Raw genomic sequence first — 17,345 nt, 5'->3', positions numbered from 1 at the left:
ATGGAGTCCGTGTATATTCCATATTATGTTAGTTGGCAGGGATGATTTCAATTCACGGTTAGTAGTGTTGTTATGTCCCTTTACCAAAAAAAAATGGTACTGAGAAAAAAATCTTAAGGGTTTAGCTAGCTTTAAAACCAGGTTTAATCCACCATTTTCGATATACGAAAATGCCTGTACCAAGTCAGGATATGACAGTTGTTATCTATTCGTCTGATGTGTTTCAATTTTTTATTTGCCATTTCGTTAGGGAATTTCCGTTTCGAATTTTCTTCGGAGTTCAGTATTTTTGTGATTTTTACTTTTATGTTTACGTGTGAAATGGTGGTATTTAGGGTTGAAAAAACAAAAGTTTTTTAAGAACTTATTTCAGAATAATTAACTATTTAGAATAGTCCAGAAGTTCTTTCGAGTTTTTTTTTGGAATCCACATAGGATTAATACCACTTCGCGAGTAAACCGTTTCACAGTATGTATGAAGACAAAATAACAAAACATAGAAGAGCAAAAATAACAGCAATGCATTATACATCAATAAGTGTTACACAAATCTGTCATCACCACATACAGTTAGTCAAAGGTTAATTTCTAATAATAGAATATAAAATTTGATTTATGTTTGTAATGATCTTATTGTATGCATTTTCTAACTATTAAAATCATATAATGATAGTATTATATTAGTAGTGGGGTTATTAATTTTAGCTTAACTCCTATTCATGTCTAGGATTATGATTGGTTAAAAGCAACCTCATGGAGTCCGTGTATATTCCATATTATGTTAGTTGGCAGGGATGATTTCAATTCACGGTTAGTAGTGTTGTTATGTCCCTTTACCAAAAAAAAATGGTACAGAGAAAAAATCTTAAGGGTTTAGCTAGCTTTAAAACCAGGTTTAATCCACCATTTTCGACATACGAAAATGCCTGTACCAAGTCAGGAATATGAAAGTTGTTATCTATTCGTCTGATGTGTTTAAAGTTTTTATTTGCCATTTCGTTAGGGAATTTCCGTTTTGGATTTTCTTCGGAGTTCAGTATTTTTGTGATTTTTACTTTTTTTTTTACATGTGAAATGGTGGTATACAGGGTTGACAAATCAAAAGTTTTTTAAGAACTTATTTCAGAATAAATATTCAGAATAGTCCAGAAGTTCTTTCGAGTTTTTTTTTTGGAATCCACATCATCACATAGGGTTAATACCACTTCGCGAGTAAACCGTTTCACAGTATGTATGAAGACCCTCTCTCAATGTGGACATACTTTTTGTTAATCTAATGGGCAATTATTTAGTCGAGCATGTAGATGAGCCGGCAATGGACCGGTTTATACAAAGTTTTGTGAAGCTTTGAAATCCAATACAAACAAAGTAAGTCCTCTGATTTTTTATTCAATATAATGATCATTTAAGCCAGAGGCGGCTCCAGGGGGTGGTCACCCGGTGCCAATCCACCCCCTGGGTTTGCAAAAATGGTGCACCATGTACCAAAAAATGATGCACCTTGAACATTTTGAAAAATAAATTCGTCGATCAAATCAATTTGTCTATCGTAATCACCAGTCATAAAGTTGTCATTACTTACCTTAAGGCTAAATACATGTACCTTGACAGGTATGTTTATACAATGAACATGTAATCAACAATCGCTAATTACCTGGTCAATTTCTTTGATGTTAAGGTGTAAAAATGAACAGACAGTCCTCAATCTTAGATGTTTTTAGCAGGTAATTTATACTTTTTTTACATTACGTTTATCTAAATTTTTAAAAATTGTATAATAACTTTTCTCGACCAATAATATTTTTTTACTGTGATGTCAAAATTCAAATTTTTTTTTTAAGTTTTAAAGTCACATAAATGGGTACAGATGCGCATTAGTTTTTCCATAGGCAGTAATGGTAACGTTTTCTTCTGTTGCTCAGTCCATATCGTTAACTTGGATATGTGTGATGGCTCGTTTCGAAGCTGAGACATTTTGACATATGTGGTTAAAGTTTCGGGGTACGAAGTGAGATTACTTTTTCCGTAAATTAGCAAACCCCGAGTATCCTTTTGTGATGCGGCTCCTCATGGTAAATAATCCCATTTTTAACACAAAAAGTTCTTTGAAAATTTAATACTTTGAACACATTTAATAGCTCCATAGATTTTACACATTTATTCTGTGTTCCCCTACTTTCTAAATTAACTCAAATGGTTAAGCTCAGTCACTTGTTTATCATAGAAAAGTGTCAAATATCACTACACAGAGAATTTTTGTTTACACGTGACTTTTGAGTTCCTCATTTCAAGGCGCATTAGGGATCTTGTCCCAAATATTCTATATTGAATGAATACCCCCGTTCCATCATTTGTTTGTCTAAAAGTTTCGCTCATTCCAATTTTTTTAGTAACTTATACCCTCTTTCCTTCAGGAAACGCCACAAATCAGCCCCCTCTGAAGTACCAACGACTTGTAATGGACCTAGCATTGATACAAATAAAAGGGATCAGATTAAAGAAACAACCCCCGACTTACATATAAGTACAAACGACATTGGTTTTGTAAAACAATCAACATGTAAGTTACATGTCTGGCGTACTAAATTAGTCCTGGTACCTTTGATAACTATTAACAAACGAAGAGAATTTAATTTGATAAGAAATCATTTCCAACCTGAAATAAACTATAACTTTCCTATAAAAGATATGCAGGAAAGAACAGACTGTTTCAACTGAATTGGCTAAATCGCTATGGTGGGCTAGTGTACTCACCTTCACAAGAAGAAGCTTACTGCATATACTGTGCTCTGTTTGGGGTTGATAGTTTGGGAACATTATCATGCAAACCACTAACATATATGGCACATGCAAGTACAAGACTTAACGATCATTTCGGCTGTGATGAGAAATCATGTAAAAAAAGTCATACTGAAGCTAGAGCAAAAGCTCAACTTTTTCTTGACAACATTGAGCAAAGGACTACTGATATTCAAACATTTATTGATAAAGCAATGAATGAACGTATAAAAGCAAACAGAACTGTTTTGAAATCTATATGCAAGTGTGTTGTGCTTTGTGGCAAACAGAACCTTCCTATAAGGGGCCATAGGGATGATGCAAAACATATTTCGGACAGAAGTTTCAATTCCGGGATGTTTACTTTCGACATGCACTCTGTAAGCCGTATATTGATGAACTGATCTCTGGCATTAATGATAGATTTTCTTCTCTTTCTAAAACAGCTGTTATGGCGCTTGTTTTAATTCCAGAGATGACTATCCAGAAACAACACGCTCATGTAATACTCGAGAACATTAAACCGTTTCTTGATTTTTATCACTCTGACTTGCCTAGTTCATTTGGAATTTCTTCGGAAGTAGATAGGTGGTTGCATTTCTGGAAACATACCACAGATACATTGCCAAAGTCAGCTGCTGAAACCATTAAAAAATGCAACAAACTTGATTATCCCAATATATATGCAATTCTCAAAATTGTTTGCACAATGAGTGTAACAAGTTGTGAATGTGAGCGTTCGAATAGTGAGCTTGGGTTACTGAAAACATTTGTACGTGCAACAATGGGCCAGGACCGACTAAATGGACTTGCACCGATGCACGTGCATTACAATTTAGAGTAAGAACTTGATGTTATAGTTGACATGTTTGCACGCAGGCATCCAAAAAAAAATGAAATTGGAATCAATTTTATAAATAATGTGTAACTTTTGTCTTCTATAGTTGTAACTATTTTCATGATACCAATAAAAAAATGAATTTTAATTTAAGATTTCAAAAGGTGACCACCCCCTAATAAATTCCTGGATCCGCCCCTGTAAGCCATGTAGGACTTATGATTCAAGAAAAGCTCATCCTTGTTAAATGATATGTTTTTGTATGTAGGGTAACCTGAGTGTTGATTTATTCCTAATTCTTTTAGAAGATACTCGTAGTAATACGATTCCCATACAAAGACAATATTATTTGGAGCTGTGTCCATATCGTGTACAAAATTTTTGTACACGTTATAATTTGTTCAATGCAAACATGCAAGTTAGAACATGTACAAAAGTACCTCGTACATGTTATAACCTGTACAAAATGTTGCTTAAAATAGGTTTAACTTGTATAACATTTGCAAATAAGAATATGTTTTATTATTACAAAGCATGCCATTAACCTCAGCAGTATTTTCATCAATTTTTTGTTATTGTCAATTCATTTTAGTGTAATATCTCTTTGATACACTTAATGACCAGATAAATAGTTTTTATAATTACTTGATACCTTAAGGTGATATGGAAGTTTCAATAAAAAATGATAGAATTTGTTCATACTTTGCCAAAATGAAGTATATATAGTCATATGATATAAAATATAAAGAAAATAATAGGTCACCGGGCATTTTCTTAAGCTACAGGTTGTGATAACATGACACATTTTGTATGGATTATACAGGGAAAAAACATCAATATGTGATTAGAAGCTAAACTAAAGGATATAATTGTAAAATAAAATAGAAGATAGCTTTTATTAAATGCTTTGATAATATCAATAGAACAGATAGGGTCACTGTTCGTTTTTTCCGGCTAAAGTATGAAGAAGCAAAATTGCGAATTCATGTAGATTCCATCAGAAATGTACTATTTCGGAGTAATGTCCCATTATATTGCAAATTTTAAACATTTAAAATCAAGCAAATCTTTACATGGAAAAAAATTGTTAATGATAAGTAAAATCTAATAAATTTATTAATTGTTCTCTAGCCCTGCTGATGAAAGAAACATAAAAGGCGTGGTGATGAATGTGAATAAACATTGTTACTATAAAATTGGAACTAAAGTTGCACAAATAAAGGGATACTGTAGTAGAAACAAGATTCAAATTTTTGCAAATGCAACTTTAAATATGTTTGACTTGTAACAATGAGTGTGAGAGAGATAGTGCGCGAGTTATAATTGAGTGGATGGCAAGGTGTATTGCATAAGAAAAGCAGTTGTAAGTCTTGTGGGTTTAAATGTAGAAGAATGAAAGTTTTGTGCTTCTCAAGGTGACAAATGTCTCTTTCCAGTAGCAACAAGTAAAAATAAATTGTTTTTAAAATGAATGAAAATGTAGTATTTTATGTAAATAATCTACCTTCTTTTGCTTTTGATTATTGTTTCTTTATCATTTATTAAATTTCAATCATGAAATAACATAACAAAAGACTTGATGTACGATAAAATTGAAACTGCTTAATAAATACAGGTAGCCTTTGTGAGAAATAAATGAAGATAAAAAACATACTTTATTCAAATAATTATATATGGTGAGAGTTATAGATATATAGATCGATATTGATTGCAGGTACATGTACATTGGTACAAGGATAGATAATATTTATAAAGGTTGATGTTAATAATTTATAGCGGGAGTTTTTTTCTCATTTGCTTTTTCCCCGACAAATGAGACTGTAAAAATTGGGGCCCCCTTAGTTGCTTCCCTGGGCAACTGAGGGTTGATGTAACAGGTGATTGTTAATAAAATATGTTTAATATATAAAAAAAAAAAAAAAATTAAAAAAATTTCAATCATGCATGCATATCATTATTATTTTCAATTTTTTTACAGGTTAAAACAATTTCTAAGCAATATTTTGTACAAGTTATAACATGTACGAGGTACTTTGGACATGTTATAACTTGTATGTTAGCATTGTACAAATTATATATTATAACCTGTACAAAATTGCAACTTGTACACGACATTCACAGGAACAACAACACACTAATCATGAACAGACGATAGACATTTTACAGCCTCTTTAGTCGATCATTCACACAATTGTTTAACTGATAAATACGGCGTTTTAACAAAGACCTGATTGTTTTGACCCATTCTGACAAAGCGTTCAGTTACATTGATACTTTGGATTTTTTCAACTTAGAACCAAGAGATATTCATGGTGAATTATGTTTAGAACCTCAGTTATTACAGAGCCAAAGGGGCTTAAATTTTAAACCGAGTGGAAACAGTCACATGTCAGAGGTTGTTCTTTTTAGATATTGTTCCAAAGGAAGGTTCTTCAATTCTTGTTTATGGTAAAACATTAAATTTGATAAGCATTATTTAACAACCATCGATTTGTCATTTATTGTCGACTTATGAGTTTCCAATACCCCTATGGTATATTTTGATTTTATTGTAATAAAAAGCGGAAGGCAGCTAATAAAAAATACATAATCGTAACGTCGATATAATTATATCATTTCTGTAAATAATTATGTAAATAATTAGATATAATATTTTCTTAATACATACTTTAAACCGAAACCGAAACTGAAAGTGTATTTCGCAAGGATTTTTCCAAAACAATCACCTGTCAATAAAATCATTTGTAGCACTGATAAGCAGATAGTAAGCTTGTCTACAGAAAATTGTGTTTATATAAAGTCGGAGGAGACTAGTTAGTCTGTATGTGAATAACGGAAAAGTATAGTCACCATATATGTATTACTGCAACAGTGCAAATGTTTTTGTTTTGTAGACATATAAAAAAGAAGATGTGGTATGATTGCCAATGAGACAACTGTCCACAAGAGACCAAAATGACACAGACATTAACAACTATAGGTCACCGTACGGCCTTCAACAATGAGCAAGGCCAATACCACATAGTCAGCTATAAAAGGCCTCGATATGACAATGTAAAACAATTCAAACGAGAAAACAAACGGCCTTATTTAAATAATAAAATGAACGAAAAACAAATATGTAACAATAAAAAAAAAAAACGACAACCACTGAATTACAGGCATGTTGATATGACGATGATTCTTTTTTAAAACACTTCCAATGTCGTTTCATTTGACCTGCATTCTTGTTGACTATATTTAACCAAATGCCAATATACTAGGAAAAAAGAAAACAAAACACTATTATCCCAGTAGAAAAAATCAATATGAAGTCAGTTATATATTAATATCATACATCTTTCCTTTGTGCTGATTTAGACTCTAACGCTTTCAATCTATGTTCAAAATTAAATAAACTCAACGGAAAATGGGCGAATCGCCCTGCTAGGGCCAAATCAACCGTTCCCAAAAAAAACTCATTTCCAACACATCTTGTGTAACGAGACTAGATATGAAATTATTAACATTCTTAATGATGTTTCCAAATTTACAAAACGGGAGATATCAAAAACAGGAGTTGTATGGTCATAGCCAGCGTAGAATTGACTCATTAACCATGTTGAATGAAAAGACTAGACAACCATTGAAGGTGGGATGGGTGTCTTTTGCCATCTTGGATTGTAAAAAAACAGAAAAATCAGGTCCAGCAAAGTTAGCAAAAATTTATGCAGGCATGCAGATAACTAATTTGAATTTTCATTTTAAAGTACAAATGTATAACATTATTACAAATGAATATAAATATTTTTATCAGTGTAGATTATTTCTTGCTTGATTTTTAATGTTTATAAAATAAATAAGCACCTTAAGGGGAGGTAACTCTAGAATAGTGCTTTTCTGAAAGAATCTACATGGAATTTTGCTATTTTGTACTTTAGCCGGAACAAACGTACGGTGACCCCACCTTTTATTTTGATAATCTCAATGCATTTTCTAAAAGCTATCTTTTTTATATTTTATTTTACAATTCTATAATTTAGTTTAGCTTCTAATCACGTATTGATTTTTTTTCCTGTATAATTTTCACAAAATGTGTCATTATATCACAACCTGCAGCTTGAGAAAATGCGCGGTGACCTATCACTTTGATTATAATTTCGAACTTATAAAACTACGTTTGGCAAAGGAAGAATAAATTCTAACATTTTAAATTTATACTCCCATATCACCTTATGTCAATAAAAGACAAAATGTTCCAACATCGCAAATGAATGTTATGTATCAAAATGATTCGTGAACATCTGAAAAGGAGGCAATTGTGATAAAAATGGTAACTTTGAAAATAGAATATCTTTCTAAAGATCAGACATGATTGTTTTTGTATATACCAGGCGAGCTTAAAATGGATAGAACAAATCCCGGAATCTTTGTCCAAATCTGATTTTATCCCTTTTTCATCAGATCATCTATCAAACTTTGAAATAACAGAAACTATTTTGAGACGTGATAGATCAACGTAGAAAATATTTAGAAAATAATGCTCGAAAACAATATAGATAATGACTTTACAAAGATTTGGATTTTCTTTTAGTTGCAAACTCTGTCTTGCCTTTCCATCTTTGCAAAGTGTCTCATCCTGCCTTTTTTTTAAATTGCATTCTACCTCCTATCCCTAAAAACAAAAGTAGCTCCCTTGGTTTATACAATACTCTCATTAAAAGAAGTTAGATTAATCAACTGACTATTTTGTTTTACAATGAAGATTTATTATACAATTGTCTAACTATAGCAAACACAAATACTGCTATCTATATTTTAGGAATATTCATTTATATTCTTCTGTTTTTATTGTTAATGATTATTTCCAAATAGTTTTGTAAAATCTATAATTGTACAGGAATAGACATAGCAAAAACAACATTGAAACTCGTAAGTCGAGAACAAATTGATTATGAAAGGCCAACAACAAACCACACGAAAGCAGAATAGATGATAAACAACAGTTATTCATACACAACATAGACAACTAAAGACTATATACAGCTAATTATATTCACCCATCTGAAAAATTGAGATTAAGTTGAAAAAATCTTAACAATTTAGAAAAAAAGTTTTGAAGGCAATTTTTGAAATAAACGTAAACAACCCCTGTCAAAAAGCTGAATTTTGTTTACATATTTATGAAATAGAATTCCTCCAAGTAAGCTTAACATGCTTAAGATTACAAATGTTGTGTTCCTCCACAGAGAATTCTTCCTATTAACTAGATGCATTCTGTCATGCTGTTCAGTACAAATTGTTTTCTCCTCTTCGGTATAGAAATTTTCGTTGTTCTTCATGTTCAGTATAACTAAATCCTTTATTTTTTCCAGCAGCAACCTTAGGTGTCCGTCCATTTCACCCTCAATGTTTCTGTTGTCAAGTATAGCATATCTGCCACAACACATTTTGAGTATCTCCTTTGCGCCATCATGTAAGTTTAGAAGATATTGGTGTACATCTGGGTCTTGCCTGTTATCTTTTGACCTATCTTTCCAAACATCAAAATTTGTAAAGAGAACGATTGAGTACTTGAACATTTTTTCTCCGAACAAATGCTTATATCGAAGCATAATTTTGTAAAATTCAACATTACGACCCATTTCTGTAACTAGAAGAAACACGAGGGGACCGCCATGTGCCATTTGAACACTCCTTTTAATTTCATTTAAAAGTGCGTTATTTTCTTTTACATCTCCCCAAATCCCCGGAGTGTCTATTATTAGTAGCCGTTTGCCAAACCGTTCGCCAGCTGCAGAATCGGATTTGACGGTAACCTGGTCACCTCCAGGATTAACTTGGAAGCCTGGTGTAAGCTGACCGAGATTATTTCCTGTCTGGCGTTTTCCTGACCCAGACTTACCTAAAAGTATTATCCTGATCTCTTGGTTTGTCTACAATAAAAAGAAGAAATACTTTTTTATGATATTTTTCTGACAGATTGTATATTCAACAATGAAATATTCATATAATTATTTTTTATAAAATTCGCCAATGTTTTAATACCAAATCAACTGCATTAGATATCGAGTTATTAAAACAACAGGGGTTACGTTAGAATTTTTCGGGATCCGGGAAATCTTTTTTCGAATTTCGGGATGGCAGGATTTATTTTAAATTACTTTAAATTCGGGACCTCTGGATTTCATTTTTTAAAGTCCGGGATTTTGGGATCAGGACCCCTCCTTTTTTTTAGTAGGTATATAGCAGTAGTATTATATAGAGATGATCGATATAATCTCGTTCTCGACCTTCAAGTTTTATGGGTGAAATAGAATTGAGAACAGTTCTATTCTATATTTGAGATGCTACTTTCAGAGTACATTTTTATTTTTTATTCGGTTAATTTTTACCCATATATATATAGAACAATTTCCTTTGAAGAGACAACTATACGAATCAATACTAGTAAGAAAATTCTTTTAAGGATCCACTGAATGTTCTTTTATTAGGATAATATTCCATGTATAACTCTTTAAACCATAAACTATTTATACTTGTATCTATTCAAAAGATTTGTGTTCTATTTTTAACATCGAAACTTTCAACAAAATTGCGGACGTGAAAGAAAACACCATTACAAAAAAAAAACACGTCAGAATACAAAATTTAGCGATGGATTAATGATCGTGAAACATCATTTTTGTTTATTTTTCATTTGTTATAGTCTAAAAACTGTTGTATGAATATTACATTATTGTTCCAATCGTGAAGAAGGTTAAAATTTTAAATGTATGATAGTTTAGTGTCATCTATATGACTGACTGACAGCAGCGGAAAATTTATGACCAGTATTAATTTATGTGGTTCATTTCCTTTTCGCTAGTTTGAAAATATTTTTAATTGTTCCGAATGGTGTGATAATTTTCAAAATAGGGAATATCTAGTCTTACCGTACAAGACTAAGTTTAGTATTAATGTCCCAAACTTGCACCCCTTCTGCTTATTTCCTGCTACACGATGTCTTTTCCCAGTGAGTATAGGTTTTTTTGTATGGACAGTTTTGACATACTACATATAGAATACAGGGGCGGATCCAGGAATTTGCAAAGTGGGGGCGAAGTTTTTTAAATTCGCCCAGCGGAGCGAGGCGAACAAATTTTGGGACATTTTTTTGGCTAAAAAACTTAAAATAAGTGTAAAATGCACTTTTTAAACGGTTCTAGACGTGGGGCATGTATATTATATAGTTGCTGTTAAGTGTAAGAGTTGGACATTTTTGATGTTGTATTCTCCACATAAATGGTCTATCATAAAATTATAGTATGGGTCACAGATTTCTTGTTGTAAACAAGATACACGCCGCTATTCGATGAATTTTACAATACGAGCGACACGAGTTAAAAAAGACAAACAAGCAATTTTTATACAAATGTTTGGTTGATATGTTTTACCCAACACAATTGAAAATTAACCAAAGGCTACGAATGAGTCTGAAATGACAACGAATTTATGAATGACGGTCGACAAATGGAGACATAAAGGCCACACCAGCAGGCAAATTGCAGTCTGATCTTGATAAAATCATTCAATATATCAGTTCATGCAAATCCCCGTCCCTCAAAAAAATACGCCCGTTTTTTATTCATTATGGTCATTTAATGCTATATTATTCTGTTGGAAATTTTCGTTTCTATTAGCCAAAAAGTGGACAAGATTATTGTTTTCAATCTAAATACGGCCAGACTCTCAGATCTCAGACTGCCTCCTGAAACAAATGGCTCGTACCTTGCACTTTAAATCTAGTCCAGAGCTTATACTGACTGGGGATAATTATTCAGCTATGTTATTTTAAGATAGGCGCGGGCGTTTGGGGATAAACATAATTTCGTAGGTAAATAATATTAATGTGGAACTTTTTTTCATGAGATTATAATAGAGTGTCATGATTTTTCATGCTCAGAATTGCAAATGTGTTCCTGTAATTTGAATTTCAAAATGACTGAGTGACGTTTTTTCGACGAACTGGTCAACTCAACCATACCGAATCACTCTACTGTGATGCGACTGCCATATAAGTGAGAGGTTTAGCGCTATAAAACCAGGTTATATCCATCATTTTCTACATTTGAAAATGCCTGTACCAAGTCAGGAATATGACAGTTGTTGTCCATTCGTTTGATGTGTTTTATCATTTGAATTTGTTATTTGATTAGGGACTTTCCGTTTTGAATTTTTCTCGGAGTTCAGTATTTTGTAATTTTACTTTTGAAATAATCAGTAAATACTGGCGAAAAAAATCTTTATATGAAAAGACTTGTCTCATAAAAATTAAATACAAGGGAAATGGCAAAGTTCACGAAGTCTAGTCTTATTAATCTTTTTACAAAAGTCCAAGCAAAAAGGGGGAGCGTACGCCCTCATGCCTCCCTCTGGATCCGCCACTACACGTAGTTACTGACAGCTTGTTCGTAGCCAATAAAAACTAATAAAAAAATCAAGCATCTAAGACTAAATTCTTACCAAGATTTCTGTAAATCAGTGTTGATGGAGACCCACTGGAAAGAAATGCACCACTATTATTCCGTGTAACAGATTGCCATTGTTGCGTCAACCAGATTGATTTCTTGTTTTACTTCATTTGAATTTTAAAAGTGTAAGAAAAATTTATTTCTTGTCCAAAAATACCGTGTGTTGCACTTATAAACATTTCTTCCTGTTTTAAAACATTCTAAATGTTTATAATTACATGATTGTGTAAATTTACATTCAAACATTAGATGAATTGCATTTATTTCAAACGTGCCAGAAAATATGCACATATTCGAATAAGCTGACAATAATTCAAGTGAAACAGGGATGGGATATACAAAGTACTGTAAAAGAAAAGTTAGATTATCTATACTAATAAACGAGAAGACCTAATTTTGTGTGTCGCTTCTCTTCCTTCTACAATGAATTAATCACCATGCCTCTGTGTTCTATATAGGCATAGTCGCATTTGTCATCTTTTCTTCTGATTATTCAGTTTGGGTTATTTTGGGAGAAAAACGAAAATAAAGGTGTCAGACCACCAATTAAAAATCCCTATCTGTTCAACCGAATCTTGCAATTTTAAAAGCTATCTAAATATTTTACCTTAAGTTTAACTTTAAGGAAACCAGGTATATCCTGAATTGTACATGTATCCCCTTTCTACATGCCAATTTTCAACCAATGTTTAAAGTCTTATATGAAATTTCTGATCTTGAAAACACAGGTACTACCAAAATAACTCCCTGTTTTCTGGAAATCTTAAATTATTGTACTATGTAGCGCATTAATCCTGAATTTTTAACGCAAACTCATAGACAAGTGAATTTTGACTCAGAATGGTCTAAATATATTTCCCTTTCACCAGAAGTTTCATTTCTGCATATTTGTTGGTTAGTTTAAGTAAACAATGCCATCAAAAGTACTATTTTGTGTCAGAGTTCAATATACTGTCGAGACCGCACTGTTTTTCCTCATCACAATTATGTAGAAATAGTGGTGAGCAACAGTTTTCACACTTGTTTTAACTGGTCGGCAAATATCCAAACTCAAACACCTGATTTTCGTTTTGAAGATTGTCTTCATGACTGTTTTCATATTCATTTTCAAAATCCTGTAGCATTTCTTTAATTTTAGCAAACAAGTTCATTCTCCTAGAAGATACATACTTTCCGTCAGATTTACCGTTGTCCCATTGAAAAGTCGCCGGTTGAAATTTTAACATTGCAAAATCTGGTCAAAGGGATGTAATTCGTACAAAACGTCGCAATATTTCGCGGAATCCGCTAGACGGCGTTCATTTACTGTTACTTGGCCTTAACTCATAAGTATTTTAAAATGCTATGGTTACGTCCTGCACTTACGACAACCCATAATTCAGCATGAAAAGAGCGACGTTGTAACTCCCGCGGTATGTCAAAATCATTCAATCCCGTAGTTTCATTTGAAATTCAGAGAAATATAATGACGTTTGCGGTCAAATATTTTCATCGAGGTCCAAAAGTTTGAAACTATTGACCGGTCAAATAGTTCAACGCTTGCAATTTGAAAATTAGTTGAAACATTGTATACTTACCTTATATAGAAAATTATAACAGAGGTATAATAAAATCAATTTTATATAATCACTTCTTGAATAAAGATCCTATATAACCCTTGTATTTATTAGCTCTAACGACTTGATAAAATTGGTTACTGGAACACTATCAATCGACAACGTAGTGACTACATCACTACAACACAAATCTGAACTTATCTAGTTGGATACAATGACTGACGTTTAGAAAGAGGAGACACAAACTGAAACCGCCAAAAGGACAACCATCAAAATACCAGAACAGAGGACTAATTCAGGGGTCTCAACATAATAAACTCTTTATCAAATGTCATTGGTGTAATAGCTTTTAAAAGCTTTTTGATAACGAATTTGAGACATATACTCATAACTCTTGCAATAAAGGTTTCTTACTCTGAATTGAGTTTGTCGTGTTTTTCCTGCGGAATTAACACCTTCATTAGCACAGTATCAATGACAGACCCAAAAAAGTAAAAACCGTAGCTTGTCCTGTTGTTTAACATTCAGCAATAAAAATAAAGGCAACAGTAGTATACCACTATTCTATAGTCATAATCAATTTAACTGAATCAAATCTGGGTCCCAAAACCAGAACCGAAGGAATCAGGTCATCTATAAGAGGAAAAAACAACAGAATAAAGAAACACTGAACTGCTACACAAACAATCGCAAATATACATAGAAACGGTCTATTTGATAGCAACTGCTATATTCCTGACTTGGTACAGGACCTTTTAAGAAAAAAAATTATGGGTTGAACAAGGTTTTATGGCTAGCCATATCTCCTGCTTATTTGACAATGTCTAAAATACCTCTAAAAAGAATCATTACGGGCCATAACACAATGTTGACTACCTTACCTCTATTTTTGACATTTTTACCTGTTTCGTCTGTTTGTTTTGTTGACACATTGCTGTCAATATAATGGGATTGTATTGACTGCAATACAATACGAGATGCAGCTAGCTATAAAACTAGGTTTAATCCAACTTTTCTAAATAAAAAAATTAACGTACTAAGTCAGGACCATACTTGTTGTTTTCAATTCATTTAAGGTTTATGAGCTTCTGATTTTCTCATCTAATAAGGGAATAAGCATTTTGAGTCAAGTATTTTTTTTATTTTACTCGTAAAAGAGTTAATTTAGCGGCTCCTCATATTTTTAATGATGAAATAAATTATGACCATGGAATTTGCAAATATAAAATGACAGCTCAAGCAAAAGATTTGTTCAGGCAAGCTAAAGTGCACTTGTCAGATGTAAGTTATAGTGTTTTCAGCATGACGATGTTGAATAGATACGTACATGATGTCATTGAGTAATATTTTTCCGAGTATCAAGCCCATGCTTTAAAAATATATAAGACAGAAATATCATAAACATAGAAATTGCCGATAACTGCAATCCTTCTTTCAAAATATAACCAAACTTATTTGGAATCTTCATATGTGAAGGCAGGTGAAAAACTTTATTTTTTTTTAAATTGGCAAAAATTGCCAAAACGTATATGCTATGATTATTGAATAACTAAAATAATGAAGATCAACGCAGAATTCTCTTGACACATATATTTAAAATACATGATCTATAGCTATTTTAGTACGAATTTTGAGTTTTTGTTGCCAATCGAAATTTCAGATAACCACCATAATAAAGCAAAGTTTAGCATACAACTGTGAATACATATAAAACATGTTTCAAAAGATATATTTTTGTACTTTAAGAAAAGTATACAATTTATATTTCACCAATAACCATAAATATCTCTTCCTTCAAATAGGAACAAATTCATACTTGTTTTTCGTTTATCTTAACGAAAATAATTTAAAGTTATCGAAAAATTAAGAATTTTGAAAAAAGTTGAAATTATATGTAGGTTTATTTAATTTCTGAAATACACAATACGCCATGGCCAACAACACGATAAATGAAACTAGTAAAGAAATTATACACTTGTTCTTCTTTACAGCTTTCTTACACCAACGTAACATGCTGATGATAGCTCTCTTAATCTAATTAATCAAGCGAGTTAGTATCCTACACATATTTCACTACAATGGAAATGAAATAATAATACAGTGTCATGCTACAGAGTGTTGCATATTTTCGTTTGAACTGTTTTACATTTGTCATTTCAGGACCTTTTCTAGTTGACTATGCGGTATGGGCTTTGCTCATATTTATTCACTGTACGGTAAAATATAGTTCCCAATGTCTGTGTCATATTGTATAGTGGAGATTTGCCTCATTTGTCATTTTACTTCATCTTCTTTTTACACGATAGTCACAATATCTTAACAAAAATCGAAATAAATATTTGAAACTGTGCATACAGGACTTAGTTTAGTATACACGTATGCATTGGTTGCAAATTTGAGTTCAAATGGAAGTCTCAGTTATTCTTGTCACGACGATTTAGAGGTTGACATGTTATACAGTTAAGTATCTACGGTTGAACATTATACATTCCTACAAGATGTGATTTGTTTTCATTAACTTTTTTTGTCTCATTAACATATGAATAGCTTTTCTTTTTCCTATTTGATTGGATTCCAATCGAACAAAAATTTAGGTGCTTGTGACTCTGACTGACCTTGTTACACCCGTCTTAATCTGAAATGTCAGGACCTTTTCTAGTTGACTATGCGGTATGGGCATTTCACATATTTAACCACTTTTCGGAAAAATATAGTTCCCAATGTCTGTGTCATATTGTTTAGTGGAGATATGCCTCATTTCCCATCTTACTACATCTTCTTTTTACACAATAGTCACAATATCTTAACAAAAATCGAAATAAATATTAGAAATTGTGCATACAGGACTTAGTTTAGTATACACGCATGCATTGGTTGCAAATTTACAAATGTATAAAACTTGATTCATCTAAGTTCAAATGTAAGTCTCAGTTTATTCTTGTCACGACGATTTAAAGGTTGACAGGTTATACAGTTAAGTATCTATGGTTGAACATTATACATTACTACAAGATGTGATTTGTTTTCATTCATTTTTTTTGTCTCATTAACATATGAATAGCTTTTCTTTTTTCCATTTGATTGGATTCCAATCGAACAAAACATTTGGGTGCTTGTGACTCTGATTGACCTTGTTACACCCGTCTTAATCTGAAATTACAACTTAAACGTTTTGAAGGATAAGGTTTGGTGATTGGAAGAAATTCGGTCTTCACTGTCCCTCTCCCTCATTTAGATAAGTTGGCATTCATTTCGATATTGGAAACGCTAAATTAAATTACAATTAAACTTCTGTTATGAAATTCCCATGCCAATTTCAACCAGTCTTGATCAAAATTTTATAGATCATGGACACTGGAAATTTGTCAGACGTCCCCATGATTTTATGCTTCAATTTGCCAGGCGTGTGGTTGAGGCTTATAACAATCATTGTTATGTTTAAATAAGATTTTATCTTAAATCAACCAATCAAACATTTGTAGAAAAATTATAAAGATAACTTAATGGATTCAATTTACATTGAGAGATTCAAAAATTGTCGATGAGAATTTCAAAATATCTATTCTAATCAATAATTTTTAACCGTGATGCGCTTTAACTATATCTTAAAAAAATGTTTCTTTTCTCAACTTCAATCGATGTATTTCCCCTCCTGCTTCCTGGTTTCAAGTCTTCTTTTGC

General features: G+C 32.1%; 1 protein-coding gene across 1 annotated transcript in view; it reads right to left on the bottom strand.

Moving 5' to 3' along the window:
- Nucleotides 1–17,345, bottom strand: part of LOC139488488 (single-strand DNA endonuclease ASTE1-like) — a 38,583-nt gene extending 21,238 nt beyond the window's left edge. The window contains exon 1 of the mRNA XM_071274168.1: nucleotides 17,248–17,345. The gene's annotated coding sequence lies outside the window, so the exon portion shown is untranslated. The remainder of the gene's footprint in view (nucleotides 1–17,247) is intronic.

Source organism: Mytilus edulis, chromosome 9 (genome assembly GCF_963676685.1).
Source record: "Mytilus edulis chromosome 9, xbMytEdul2.2, whole genome shotgun sequence".
Classification (NCBI taxonomy): Eukaryota; Metazoa; Mollusca; class Bivalvia; order Mytilida; family Mytilidae; genus Mytilus; species Mytilus edulis.
The sequence above is the reverse complement of the archived record's forward strand: the minus strand, read 5'-3'. Positions and strand labels throughout refer to the sequence as shown.